The sequence below is a fragment of the Tachypleus tridentatus genome, unplaced genomic scaffold, assembly GCF_004210375.1.
Source record: "Tachypleus tridentatus isolate NWPU-2018 unplaced genomic scaffold, ASM421037v1 Hic_cluster_2, whole genome shotgun sequence".
NCBI classification, from domain to species: Eukaryota; Metazoa; Arthropoda; class Merostomata; order Xiphosura; family Limulidae; genus Tachypleus; species Tachypleus tridentatus.
The window spans coordinates 66,212,032-66,226,113 of record NW_027467782.1 but is presented as its reverse complement, the minus strand read 5'-3'; the positions used below and the strand labels follow the sequence as shown (position 1 = coordinate 66,226,113).

Here is a 14,082-nt window from a genome sequence, read left to right as displayed (position 1 = left end):
AAAAGAAAAACATACATGTAATCATAAAAACAACAATTTCAGTGTCAATGAATAAATGCTTTCTGACAGAACAATAAAATGGACGTGCATCTAAAAAAGCAGAACAAGTACTGCCTCAAAGAAAATAAGTTATGGTACTCAGTATGGATGAGTACTGAGAAAATTATGTAGGTGAAAAATACATAATACTACAAGCAACAAATCATAAGTTGAAATACCCTTATTAATTTTGTAGAAACAACACAAAACAGTTGTAAATTTATCACCTACCGTTCTTGTGTGTGAATGCCATGTTTCCACATCTGTGTTAAACAGATCTTTGTTGTTACATACAGGACACTTGAAGAAGTGCCCTGCATGCAGGGCTAGCCTCTGAAACACAGAAATATAGGTATTCATCAGGAAATACAGTAGAGGAACAATTTGGTTATGAGGGTTCAGACTGACAAGAAAATCTAGTAAACTTGAGAAGGACTGCATTAAACTTTTAAATTAGGAATGACTACAGATTAAAAATTTAACAAATTCATTATCTCTTATAAAGCTGTCAACTCAGTACATAAGGTAGCATAAAAGGCATTAATAATTAACAATGTAAATATTTTGTTCATGATATTTCACTTAAAACAGGTTTCTGTACATTTTTCAGTACTATACGAACCATGTGCATGCGAGAAGCTCATAAATCTGATTAGTTGTGAAGTTTTCTGACAAATCTATGCACAGTATTTATAAACAATGGCCTTAGTCTTGTTGAAAATGGTTTGTTTGTACCTATATACACAAAAAAACACAAGTAGATAAAACAAATGCTGTCTATGGTTATCTAAACAGCTAAAATATAAATGTAACACAAATTATGTGTGACAAAAACACCAAATGTTCAACAGTCAGGAAAGTACAGTGGAGAACACATAAAACATGTTGTTTAGGGGCTAACTCAATGATGAACATAACTGTTATGAAAATTCAATTAATAATAAATGTACTGCAATACACAACCTCATGAAACTATTTAATAGATCTTAAGTTTGACAAAATCTAGCAATACTCTACTAATCAAACTATTTGGGAATGACATATCTATACATGTAAAAGCATCTGAATGTACATCTTATAACCAAATTTTTATTTTTAAGTTTTTCTTAAGTTGTAGCGATAAAAGTGGTTTTACCTGCTGACTGCCCAGACCTGAGAAGAAATGAAACAAACTTGGCAGGGATTTAGTTTAGAGAAAGAGAAATCTGATGAATTCTCTCCCCAACAGGGTGGCCAGTAGTTTCTTTGTCCCTGCTCATGGAAGATTATTTACTTTACGTGGGAGTTTTCCTATTTTTATTTGACTCGACTTAAGCGATGAAGTGAGGTGGGGTGGGGATATGAAGATGGGTGAGGAAGGAGAGCGAGACAAAGGCAGTACAAGGGAAGTAGGCCAGGCTGGAGTCCATAGAACAGCAGAACAAACGAGGACAGCAAACATCAACTCAGGCATGGATTGGCTGGGATCTAAAGAACCAATGCCTAAGATTTGGACATGTGGGAAGCGGGGGTGCCCCAAGAAAACTCACTTTCACAGGGCAGGTACCAAATGAGCTTTTAACTGCAACAACTTTAATATACACTATTGGAGCTGAAATCACCAAGGTTACTAAGACACACCTGCTTTCAGTTTTACCTACTGATCATCCAGACCCAAGAAGACACATGGTTCTAGTTTTAGCATTCTTTATAAATGATGGTGTTACTTTCTTTTTTCCTCATACATAAATTTTTTTTTTCTTTGGTACTCATATCATATTCAGATGGATCCCAAGTAAGTAATAATAGCTTTAAATTTAAATATTAAGTCTGCATTAGATTTTCCTCTTGTAACTTGATTTGGAGATGAAAGAAGAATTAAAGGTTTCTTTGAAAATTCCATATTTGTAATGGAAACGTGTTTGTACAGGTGGTTAAGGATGAAGTATGCTTGATGGTTATGTGCTTCAAATGGATACAGATCCCATCAAAGTCACAATTATTTAAAATTTACAATGATTTCTTTTTCCAATCAGTGTATTTAACTAAGCACACTTCTTTCAGTAATTACCACTTGTAGTAATATAGATCACACCAAAGTATATTGATGTATTATGTTGATGGTGATACGATACAGAGTATGTAAATAAATGTTACTTCTTAATGGTGATACAGAATTCATTAGAGTATGTCAAAATGAGTAGCTTATTGACAGTGAAACGTGATACATCAAAGCATGCTAACATGTGTGTTTGTATTTTATTATACCAGGATACATCAGAATATTCCAACATGCGTTAATTCGTGGCCATACAGAATAGATCAGACCACGTAAGCATGTGTTATTTCTTGATGGTAATAAATCAGAATAATGCAACATATTTAACTTCCCAGTGGTGAGACAGGATACATCAAAATAAGCCAATTTATTTCAAAGATTTAACTTTTCATGGTAAAACTGAACAAAAATAAAATTCCATTTCATACAGCTGTTCAAAATTTCATGCAACTTTGGATGATTTCTGTATAATTTTAAAAATTAAGTTTTGTTATCTGCAGATAAACAGAATGGCTATAGCTTTTAACAAAGTGGAGAAACAAAATTTTATTAATATTTAAAAGGAAAGAAGTTAGTCATTTCACCTGTACAGAACATTTCAAATGAAACAACAATCCAATGTCAACTTCCTTGTGTTCACTCAAATTGAGGAACCAAGTTGCAATCAATATTAATCGATGTTTTTCAGGTTTTATCTCCAACTTGTATGAAGACTAAACTGTCACACATATATTGAAACGTTTAAGTAAACTTATACCAAAATACATTTGACTGTGCATGTTTGTACCAATTCAATGAAATACTCTTACACTCACTGTTATACTGGTTACTACAGGAATTGTGTCACACTCTATTGGTGGAGAGTTGCTGCATGATCATTTGCAGAAGCTGGGTGTAAGAAAGGACAGTAGTGTGCATTAAAAATTTGTGCTAACAGAGGCAGTGATGGCCAAAAATGCTACTCAAGGAAACTTAAGATGAAGAAAATTCCTATTTCTTCTAAACTAGTAGTACTTTATAAAATTAGTAACTGTAATTATATGACAAGTATGGGAACTCAGAGGATAACTGCTCATAATTTTGTTATTAATATCACATACTGGTGCTACAAGTGTTACTTATAACCTACCTCTGATTCTTACGAATTAATGTTTATAACAATTCTAATGCAGGTTTTATGAAGATGTGTTCTTTTCATGACAATGGACCACATTTAAAACAATTTATGCCATAATTTTGTATGTTATTCTGCATCAGTTGTATTACGTTAAGTTTATTCAGTATTCATTATTCTGTTGTTTTTGAGAAGAGATATGTGGAGAAATTTAGAGTTGATAACAGTCTGGTTAGTCAATATTATATTACACAAGGATTAAAAAAGCACACTTTATAGATGGCAGTGTGCACGTACTAGTGCAATGCAGTGACATACTGCAAAAGATCCGAGCTGTAAATCCAGACAGCACACGTGCCACATACGTATTAGGTTCAAGGCTTATTCTTGACCATTGTGCACTACCATAAAAACACAGATAGGCCTTTGTATGAGGAGAAATAATAATGAATTTTTTTAAAATAAATATTCCAATAAGATTACTAAGCAATACAGAACCAAAAAAAAACAAGATTAAAAACAAATGATGAAGTTTCAGAGTTATAAATAAAAATTGGACAAGAGAGTGTTTACCTTATAAACTTCTCAAACACTAAGCAGCAAATTGAAGGATACTATTGTAAAAGAACCACAGATCAGAAACATCACTGCAATAATTTGGTCCTATTTACTGAGTTATTACCAAATTAAGGACCAAAGAAATGAATTTGGCATAGGCTATCATTTCAAATGTTCACAAACTTACAGCCATGCCTTAAAGTTATGGTTGGTTTAGTAAAATACTTGAAAAACAAACTATACTTATTCCATTCAATCACAAACTGTTCAAGTCCCTCAATGTTATTCTAATGAAATTTTGTCTTTGACATTCAAGGTCAAGCCTAAAAAAAGTCAGTGAATTGTTTGTCAAAAGTGTAGTCCAAGACTAAAGAGTACACCTTACACCATGAAATACTTACAACTGAAATTACTGTATTAGGCAAGTAAGGAAACACAGTACCCAGAATGGAAACAATCAACAATGGAGGAAGTAACTGATAGATGTGATGGCCAGGAATTCCATTCCTATTAACTACAATTAACCCTCCATACAATATATTTCTATCATTATATATACAGTTAAATAAATGCCACCATATTTTAACAACATTGTTTTAATTTCAAATGAATGCACTTGCTGGTCTCAAATTAAAAGTGACAATTTTGTAACTAATACATTATTTTAAAAAGTTATTATAAATATACTTGAAAATGTTATAAGCATGCTAAACTGACAGAATTGTCACACGTAAATGACAGCTAGATGCTGTTTATTTCAAAGATGTTACCTAATTAAATATGATTTGAAATTACAAGCATGACCAGTATAGTCACTTGTTACTCATTTCAGAATAGCTCTTATAGAATGTAACAGATTATTTACATTCCTCTTTCCAAAAGAGGCACAGTACCAAAGTCAATCACTTGACTATAATCTTGGTAAAGAAGTCATCATCACCTATGTTCATCTTTTTTCTTAAATATAAAGTACATATACTTCACCACTGACAAAATATTACAGATCTTGTTTTATCTGTCTACTTAGACCTTAAAACCATTTCAACACCACCATTCTTTTCACAAAAACAAATATTTACTCAAATCTGTCTTTTCATGCTATTAAATTGAAGTTACAAAAACAAACACACTAAGAATTCAGAGATATCACACCATGTGCATCAGAATCTAACATGTGACAACATTATTCAAAAAAGATGTCAGTATAATAGCAAATGTACTAGAAATAGTAATTACATACTTAAGCATTTCATTATTAGATGCTCAAATGACTCTTGGTACATGTTCATCTAACACAATAACTTTCCAAAGTCAAATTTAAATGACATTTTATTGGTTTTGCAAATTAAAAGTTACATCCATGTATGTGTATCAAAATGCTGATTCAATTTGCTTCAAAATAAATTTAATTTACAGTTACTGTTGTCAAATATTCCATGATTTACAAACCTATGTTTCTGAAAAGTTTTTACTTGATTTTTAAATTGTTATTGTTACTTTGTTATTGCATTGTTACTTACAGAAGTTTTGTCAAGTCTTGTTATTTTTCTCATACACAAAAGCACATAAGATGAAAAATCTGAGCACTACATCACCAATTACTTTTGACTGGTCCAGTGCTTATTTCTAACATGCAAATTATATGTAACCAACATAACTGTGTTGCAGCAATTATAAGTGTATTGTTTTGTTTGTACAAAAAACAACAATATACTGACAAACGTTTATCTAACTTTTGTGGTTAGATACAGATCAAAGTGCAACAAAACAACAATATCCCCTCATTTTACAAAATTCCATGACTTTCCATGGTCTGTACCAACCCTTTAAGTATCAACACTAAACACATACAAGTTTGTTCAGTTGATGGTCCTCTTCCTACCTGAACACAAGTTCTGTGAAAAGATGTATACATGCAACAAGGTGCTCTAAGCACATCATGAGATTCTTTGTTCTCTATATGGTATAGGCAGATAGAACATGTCAAATCAGATACTCCTGAGCCTCTTCCATCCTTTTCTCGAACTTCTTGCCTCGGTCTATGATTTATACAGTAACAACTAAAATAGAACAAGAACATATTTTTAAATGGAACTATAATAAATTATTATCACTGCTGAAAATAAAAAAATGATATATTGATATGATTACACCTGTAATGGTAACTATTTTTTCATTTTGCACCACTAACACATAACAATAAAAAGTTTTGTAAATCCTCTTGTAATATTTTATGTTGTAGTGGGTAGAGTTGGATGATTAACTCAACTAACACTCTCAATTGGGTCTAAGTCTATATGACTGACCATGTAACCTCTCTATACTTGTTTAGAGACTATAGATTTACTTCTAACTTTCAATATAGTATGTATATTTTCACAAAATTTGGCAGTCTTTTAGTTAATATACAAAAAAATCACGTTTAATGAAGCATTTTGAATAAACTATAATAAAGATTTATTCATGAATATATAGAGTACTTGCTTTGTAATCCATGTGAAAAGTAAATTCCATATTAAAGGTACTTTTCCTCATGTCATAAATCTGGTGGCTAGTTAGTAGTTACAACAGTATCACATTGTCCAATCTTGTATGGAAGATTTAATATTTTTATAGCTTTGTCAAAACAATATTTTCAAAGTAACAAAAGGTAATTCATAACACTAAAATGAAACATATGTTGACATTCAACTTCTTACTTTGAAATTCATATTTACTGGAATATTTATTTATAGTGCCATACATATCACTAAAATATTTAGGCAGTACATACTTATTTTGATCATAACAAAGAAAGTACTTACTCAGGCTTTCCAATGAATTCATCTAGTGTATAATTTTTGAGACCACAATGAGGAAAATGAAATACTTTTTTGCATCTGATATAACAACACCGTACATTTGCTCTAGGTTTCAGGCAATAGCAGCATCTCTTTTGGAAAAAAAAGAAAAGAGGAACATAATTTAATTCACTCAACAAAAAAGAACACCAGTAAAATCAATGCTGTTTTGGAATCTCATATTTAATCCATTTGTGACATGTCACGCGTGTCAAAGACCATGTCATCGTGTTTGTTGACTTGTATTCAAAATTTTATCAAACTACTATTTTATGAATTTATGTCAATAAGTCTGGAATCAAATTGTAGATTATAATTTCTAAATTTAAAAGTACATATTAAAAGAACACATCTAAATATAGATTTTGGTGAGTCAAGTCATATACTGAATGCAGAATTGTTTAAATTTAGATGTTTGTGATCTCAAACATTGAATCTATAGCTTCAGAGAAATTAGGAACTCAAATCACTAACATGATCAAGCTAGAATGTAAAATAAGAACCTCATATCTTTTTATTTTCCTGAAATATGGCTTATGTACTGAATCAAACACAGTGGAACCATTCACCTCTTTCCCATTTTGGAAATTGTCCCTTATATACACTTACTTCAATATATGACATGTAAATAACCAATCAATAGCTTACAATGTCCCCAGAGTGGCTTTCTCAGCCATTTTAATCTGTGTAAAGGCTACCACATTCTTTTTATCCAAGATTTCAAGGAGGTAGGTTGTGTCTTTAATCTGCTGAAAGTTCCATATTTTTTAAAATCTAAATGCATCTTAATTACTAAGCTTAATAAATTACAGTGGAATTACAGTGGTATCAGTATAGTTATGATTTTTGGTTATTCAACTGCTCATATATAAAACCTGAAAACAATTTTGTTTGATATCCTCCAAGTGCAAAATTTTAAAAGCGAAGCAACTTATGTCCTGCAACAACTGAATACAAAGATGGTAGCGACAAGGGTATAATTGTTTTACTTGATTTATTGTTCTATATTTTAAGAACAATAAGTTTACTAATTTATTTCTAATTAGTAATAATCTATATACATAATGTATAATAATTAAAATGTGACTGTATATTACAAAATACTAGTCCATTAAGATCAGTTTTATATTACTGGATACTGAACATAAGGGCACGTGCATCATGTCAATGCACATTATGTAATACTAGCGAGGCATGATTGGAAGGGTCAATATAAAACAATAATAAATATATATGTAAATTTATAGTGTTATGAGACTTGAGTGACTTGGACTGAACATTTGTATTTTTGTGTTTTAATATGTAATAATTCTAGCATGAAAAAAAGCATAATTAATATTTATTTCCTAACTTTTTTATGTTTATGAAGTTGGTCAAGTAATAGACCTCACACAGTTTGAGAATAGAAAATAAAATAGTCTTATTGAAAACAAACATCTGACATGCATTTAGTAGATTATGCAAATAATATTTGAGATTTTTGGGACAAAGAATAGTGTCTTTAATCATAACATGAAATCACTTTGCATTCAAAATGCCAAGAAATAGACTATTTTCATAAACAAATTTATTGCAAAAATATTTTGTTAAAAAATCTTATTTTTTGTATACAAAATACTTTTAATCTTTACTATAAGTCTATCAAGCTTTGTGAAGATTCACATGCTGTATCAAAAGTTATAATGCAAATACTTAACATATGCAAATGTGTAGAACAAACTAGTGTATATTATGCTGAGCCTGTAACAAAAGGATTAAAGGTGCAACATGATCAGTAAGTCACTATATTTATCAAATGAATATTTCAAGGAGAATTTCAGTTATATTTGACCAATGTATGTATATATATACAGGGTGGACCGTAAGTCCCTACCCATCCATATATCTATGTATCCAGTGTATCTGTGTGCTGTCCCTTATTCTCACTGCATATTATACACAATATGCTCTTCAAGTGTAAATGGGCTTACATCGGCCATATGTCTCTGAAAAAAAAAGAAACAAATTTACAATACATGCATAATTGAATATAACATAATAACATATGGATGGGTAGGGACTTATGGGCCACCCTGTAGTTATATAAAACTGACACTATTCATCTTCAGCATTTTTTTCAATAAGGCCTAATAATCAGTCCTGTTAGATAATCCACTGGATGCTAGAATTAAAATTTATATTTGGTGTAGGTGGTCAACATCTAGAGATATAGTAATTGGCAAATTTTCTGCTCATATGGTTATTGTTTTAACAAATAAATTAAGAGTTATTCCATACAAAATAGACAGGCAGATAAAAAGAATGATGAATATTTGGGTTTACTATCCAGAGATGCTAACCACTTAACTGATGCTCAGTATATGATTTCAGGTGTCCATCTAATTACTGAGTCCTCAAATGCAACCACCATACATGCAGTGGTAACAAATATGACATTTTATTTAAATATAAAATACATACAAACTTCCTCTTGAACACATACTTTTTTTTTGATACAAATCAACTAAGACATTTAAAGGAATATCACTTTAAAGACAAACCAAAACATAAAATATGTACATGTATGTTTGTGTATTCAATTTTGTCACATTTACTGCCTCTGCAACAGACTTAGTTGGTTATAATACAAAAAATATAGCAAAGACTATACTTTAAACAATAGTTGTTGAATGAATTTTCAATTTCAAACAATGCTATGAAAGAAATGTTTTTTAGCTATTCTGAAGACAAAACTATAATTTTTAATGATGGAATAAATAAGTATGATTTATTCTTTATGCTGCTAGAACAGCAGCAACATTGTCTGTAAGGTAATTTTCAGTTACTGACAAGTTTCATCATAAAGACTAATGATACATAAAACAACCTATGAAGTGTCTTTCAAAACATTCCAAGTAGTAATCTACATCCTGAACAGTTCATAAAATATACAAAATTAAGAATAACAAATAATATATGCAAGTAATTTTCTAATATTACTTCTGCATTATTACATAAAACAAGTAACATCAGTATTCAAAAGTTACATACTCATATACTCATATATTCACTATATATTTTATATATATTCACTATATAATTTACTGCTCTGTATCCACCATGTAGTTTCATATGACCATTTAATCCAAATCTGTTCTTGAACTTTTGTGGCACAATGTGCATTTAACTGCTCTCGATTCAACGCTGAAAATGTGTATATAAAACTATGTACTTATAATCTGTATAAGAATAATTGCACCTGAACAGCACAACACACACACACAAATTTTAAATAAACTGCCATCACACTTTTTTTTTTTGCATATTTAAAAAGCCTAAAATTATTCAGTTTAATACTAAAATGGAAAATGCTATATTCCTACAATTTTAATGAAATCTGTGAATGTGATGCATGTATCTTTTCATTGTTATCATGGTTGTATAAAAATGTTTTAGATAAGCAAAAGAATTTGTAACACAAGTAAAATTCACACTAGGTCTTTCACAGAGAATAAAAAATCTATGAGAGTGTTGATATTCAAAGCATTATAACAAAAAAATGTGATAAAACATAATTGCTCATTCACTAAAGTGTATAGTAAAACAATGTTTTGGGACAACATGGAACCTACTGGTCCATTTCAATTATTCAAATAAAAAGACAAGTAAAAAAATTTATTCAGCCCTTATTACTCATATACTTATCAAGCATTTGCTTAAACTCATTTAAACTTACTGACTCTACAACATTTGAAGACAGCCCAATTCCTAAGGCCAATCACCCTGCTAGAAAGAGCTTTTTAAATGAAGATGACTCCTACCCTGTCAAAATTTATAGTTGTGTCTCCTAGTCTTACTATTCTCACTGTTAAAATATAAAAACAATGATGATACATCAACAATATCAATTCCCTTTACAATCTTACACATCTCTATCTGATCCTTCCCTGATTCTTATTTTTTAAAGAGAAAACAATTTGAGAGATTTCAGCCTCTCCTCACACAACTCCCCTATCCCAAACGCAATTCTAGTAACCCTTTTCCGAACCCTTTCCAACAATTTGACATCTTTTCTGAGGTTAGGAGCCAAAGGCTGAACATAAGAATTTAAATGTGGTCTAAGCAGTGACCTGTACAATAAAATTACAGTCTCTTCAGATTCATATTCAATATTATTATCAATACAACCTACAATCCTATTTGCCCTACCACTAGCAACAACACATTTCTTGAATGGCCTTAGAGAGTGACTGTTATGAAAGAAAGGGATCTTGGTGTAATAGCCCTTGTTTCGATTATTTCAATCCAAATTATACTTAATATGCAAATTATGACAAACTCACCTTTATACTATGGATCAAATTAAAAGGTCTTTCAGCAACAATTTCAGGGTTATAATTATAACAAGTGCAGGATAATGTGTGTAGGTTATCATTACAAGCTTCTTATACCTTTTAACTGATAAACTTTAAACAGACCTTATAACAAGGTACCCTGTTCTTTTACTTCATTTGTTCCACATTTACACCAATGATCATGTGGATGACATGTAAGCAGAGCATTTTATGGAATGTTTGCAAAGTGGCAGCCTTTATAAACATGACATTCATTTTGAACTTAGTCATTAAGCCCAAAAGGTAAACTGTAATTAGCTTACTCTCTTTCCATAAGGATACTTTCATTTACTATAACCAATTTCAATTTCTATTATTATAAAGATTATTTCACATTTTTAGTTTATATATCTAGGAATAAGCTTAATCTAGTAAGCTAACCTAGCAAAATACAACTTTACCACTGTGTGTTAGTTCTTACTTGGCATCATTCTAAAAAGTGATACTTTTACCAGTGTAGACAAATTTTGGCTAAAATGTATAATATATCCATTTTATTGTGCATTATTTCTATTTTATTTTACTCTTATTATTTTATTACAATGATAATTCTGCATTGTTAACCTAAGCTTTCTGGGCTGAATGATCCCTCATGATTTTAAAGCATTTACAGCAAAAATGTCATCAACAGTGAGGGTACCAAACTGATGACACAATGTATTCTAATCATTATAAGTAACATAGTCTAAACATTACCTTTAAATAGCTATCCTTAGTACTAGCTATATAATTTTAGTTTTGATCTATGTAGATAGCTAGCTTTGATCAAAGTTAACAATAATATGGGTAGTAGTTATGCATATTTGATGACAAGTTTAATGAACAAGAATGAGTAATCTTAAATCATTAAATCAATGAGCGATCATCAGAAGATATTAAAAAACAATATTCATGTGTTGCAGACTTGTATTTGACTTAAAATACAGAATTCCAGAGATGTGTTTGCATAGATAAATATATTTACATGCAGATACACACACACACAACTGTGCAAATTACCACAATTTTTTACACAATTTGCAATAAATAAAAATGCTTTGAAAACTCAAAACTCTTCAAAATGTTTTAAAAAAGCACTATAGAAATATTGAGACTCAAAAGTTATTTTGAAATATTGTTTTGCAAATACTTAATACAACTTGAGATGAAAATCAATCCACAGAAGATGTATTTCTACAAACATTTTATAATAATTCTGAAGCAATTCTTGAAAATATTCATTATATAATGAACTGAAAAACAAACTTCTTAAAAAAAGTTACTCTAGCAAAATGAATCCTTCACAAAATGCTCAAGGAAAAGTGGTAGTTTCACAAAATGAATTGTATTTTCATAAAACATCAACAAAGGACTTGCTTTAAAATATGTATTTTATACAAAATATGAATTTAGATAAATTAAAAAAGTGTTCCACAATATACTTTTGAACATACTAAAATAACTTGTGATAAAGTGTAGAACTTTATATGCTTACTCCCACAAAATTATTCAATTTTAATATCATGCACTCTTTACCTAAGAAATAAATAAAAATATTAAATATACAGTTTACAAGATTACCTTTTGTTGAGTTTTGAAGTACTTGAGTAATCGTAATAAAATAAATTACACTATATTGTCCATACACCAAGTTTTTTATGGTTTTATTTTCTGAAGACCATCGTATACAAACAGAATGGTGTATTATTTCTTTTGTTGCTTGGGGTTCTCTCCACAGATTCAACCAATGGCTCCAGCCTTCATGACCTCCTAAAGTAGTCCTGACAGAAACTCCAGGATGAGTTTCTGTGGAGAAATTTTCTCTGGAATTACCCAGTTGATCATATTCTCACCAACATATTTCAAAAAACAGTCATCTTTGGTATGGATCATCTATTCTTCTAGATATGGCAAACCACATCCTTAGTTATTTTCAGTACAGCACATGATCCCTCCTAGCACCTGCTTAACTTTGAACTTTATCCATTCTTGTATTCGTGAGATTCATTATTATCTGCATTACCACCATAGAGACTCACTGTGTAAGACTTTTCTGAATGATTATTTTCCAGATGAGGGTAGAGAAAGTCAATGGAACATTCAGTTCTCTCCTGAATATCAGTAATGACAGAGTCCCTGATAGCAGCAGTAACAGCAGAAGATCTTTATCCAACATTTGTTATTAATCCACATGCATGACTGAATGATTTAACAGTGTGTAGTTATATTTCTCCAATATGCTATCAGATGATCAAGAAAAGTCTGTTGTCTTGGACATTTTAAACCAAAAATCTGACACATTTCTGTATATAAGTCTGATTCAGAGTTCTTTCCTGTGTTCTGATTGAAGTTTCATGAGAACAACAAATATTGATACAAGTTTGGTGATGAGTTTCCTCACAGGAGATTCTCCAAGACCATTCCTTGGCTGTGGTGAAACAGCCCATCACAATCATAATATATTTATTTCCACTGTTAACAGCTCTCTCTCAGGTGATGCTCCAATGCAATAGTGCATTAATTGCTCATATTGTTTCTTTCATGGAACTTTCCACTCATAGCCAATACTCTATAGAACCCTGGTACCCAACAACATAGAAGTTTCCTCTTACTCTTTCCAGTGGCTTCTTAAAACCCAAGTGTTTGGCTACTGGCATGTCATGGAGATGACAGAGTACTTCAGAATGTAGAATGGGAAGTTCAAGCAAATAGTTTTTCATGTTTTACAAAATGATAACAGCTGGAATACAATTTAAGAAACTGTCTAGCCACAAGTAGGTTCTTTAGTGATGGTCATTCAGATATAATCAATCTTCCATGGATCTGTAGATGTTTCTTCTGTGCTGATTACACATCCCAGAAAACTGTCATTATCAAAAGGTTTGACATCAGACTTCTTACACAGTTCCTCAAAAGCAACTACTTTCAATGTTTAATAATATGGAAGTACAATCTGTACGGCATCACATCTTGCATTGTTCCTTTGACATGAATTTTACAATTTGTTGTGTTAAGAGCTCCAATAAAATGTTTATCTTTTAGATCCATGACAGTTCCATCAACCTTTACTCCATCAGGACATACTTGAATGCTTGGTTATGTTACGGCTCAGTAGCTATTTTTAACAAGTCTTGGTATTAG

The 14,082-nt window shown here is 30.8% G+C and overlaps 1 long non-coding RNA gene across 3 annotated transcripts; it reads right to left on the bottom strand.

The window, feature by feature from the left end:
- Positions 1–301: 301 nt before the first annotated feature.
- Positions 302–8,594, bottom strand: LOC143242573 (uncharacterized). 3 transcript variants are annotated; one of them, XR_013022956.1, is made up of 4 exons: positions 8,463–8,594; positions 6,554–6,681; positions 5,632–5,809; positions 302–372 (listed from the first exon to the last, which is right to left on the bottom strand). It is a non-coding gene; the product is annotated as an uncharacterized LOC143242573 (long non-coding RNA). The 3 variants fall into 3 exon arrangements; XR_013022955.1 differs by lacking the exon at positions 302–372 and adding an exon at positions 706–774 and having other exon boundaries at positions 8,463–8,593; XR_013022954.1 differs by lacking the exon at positions 302–372 and having other exon boundaries at positions 5,533–5,809.
- Between the last annotated feature and the right edge of the window lie 5,488 nt (positions 8,595–14,082).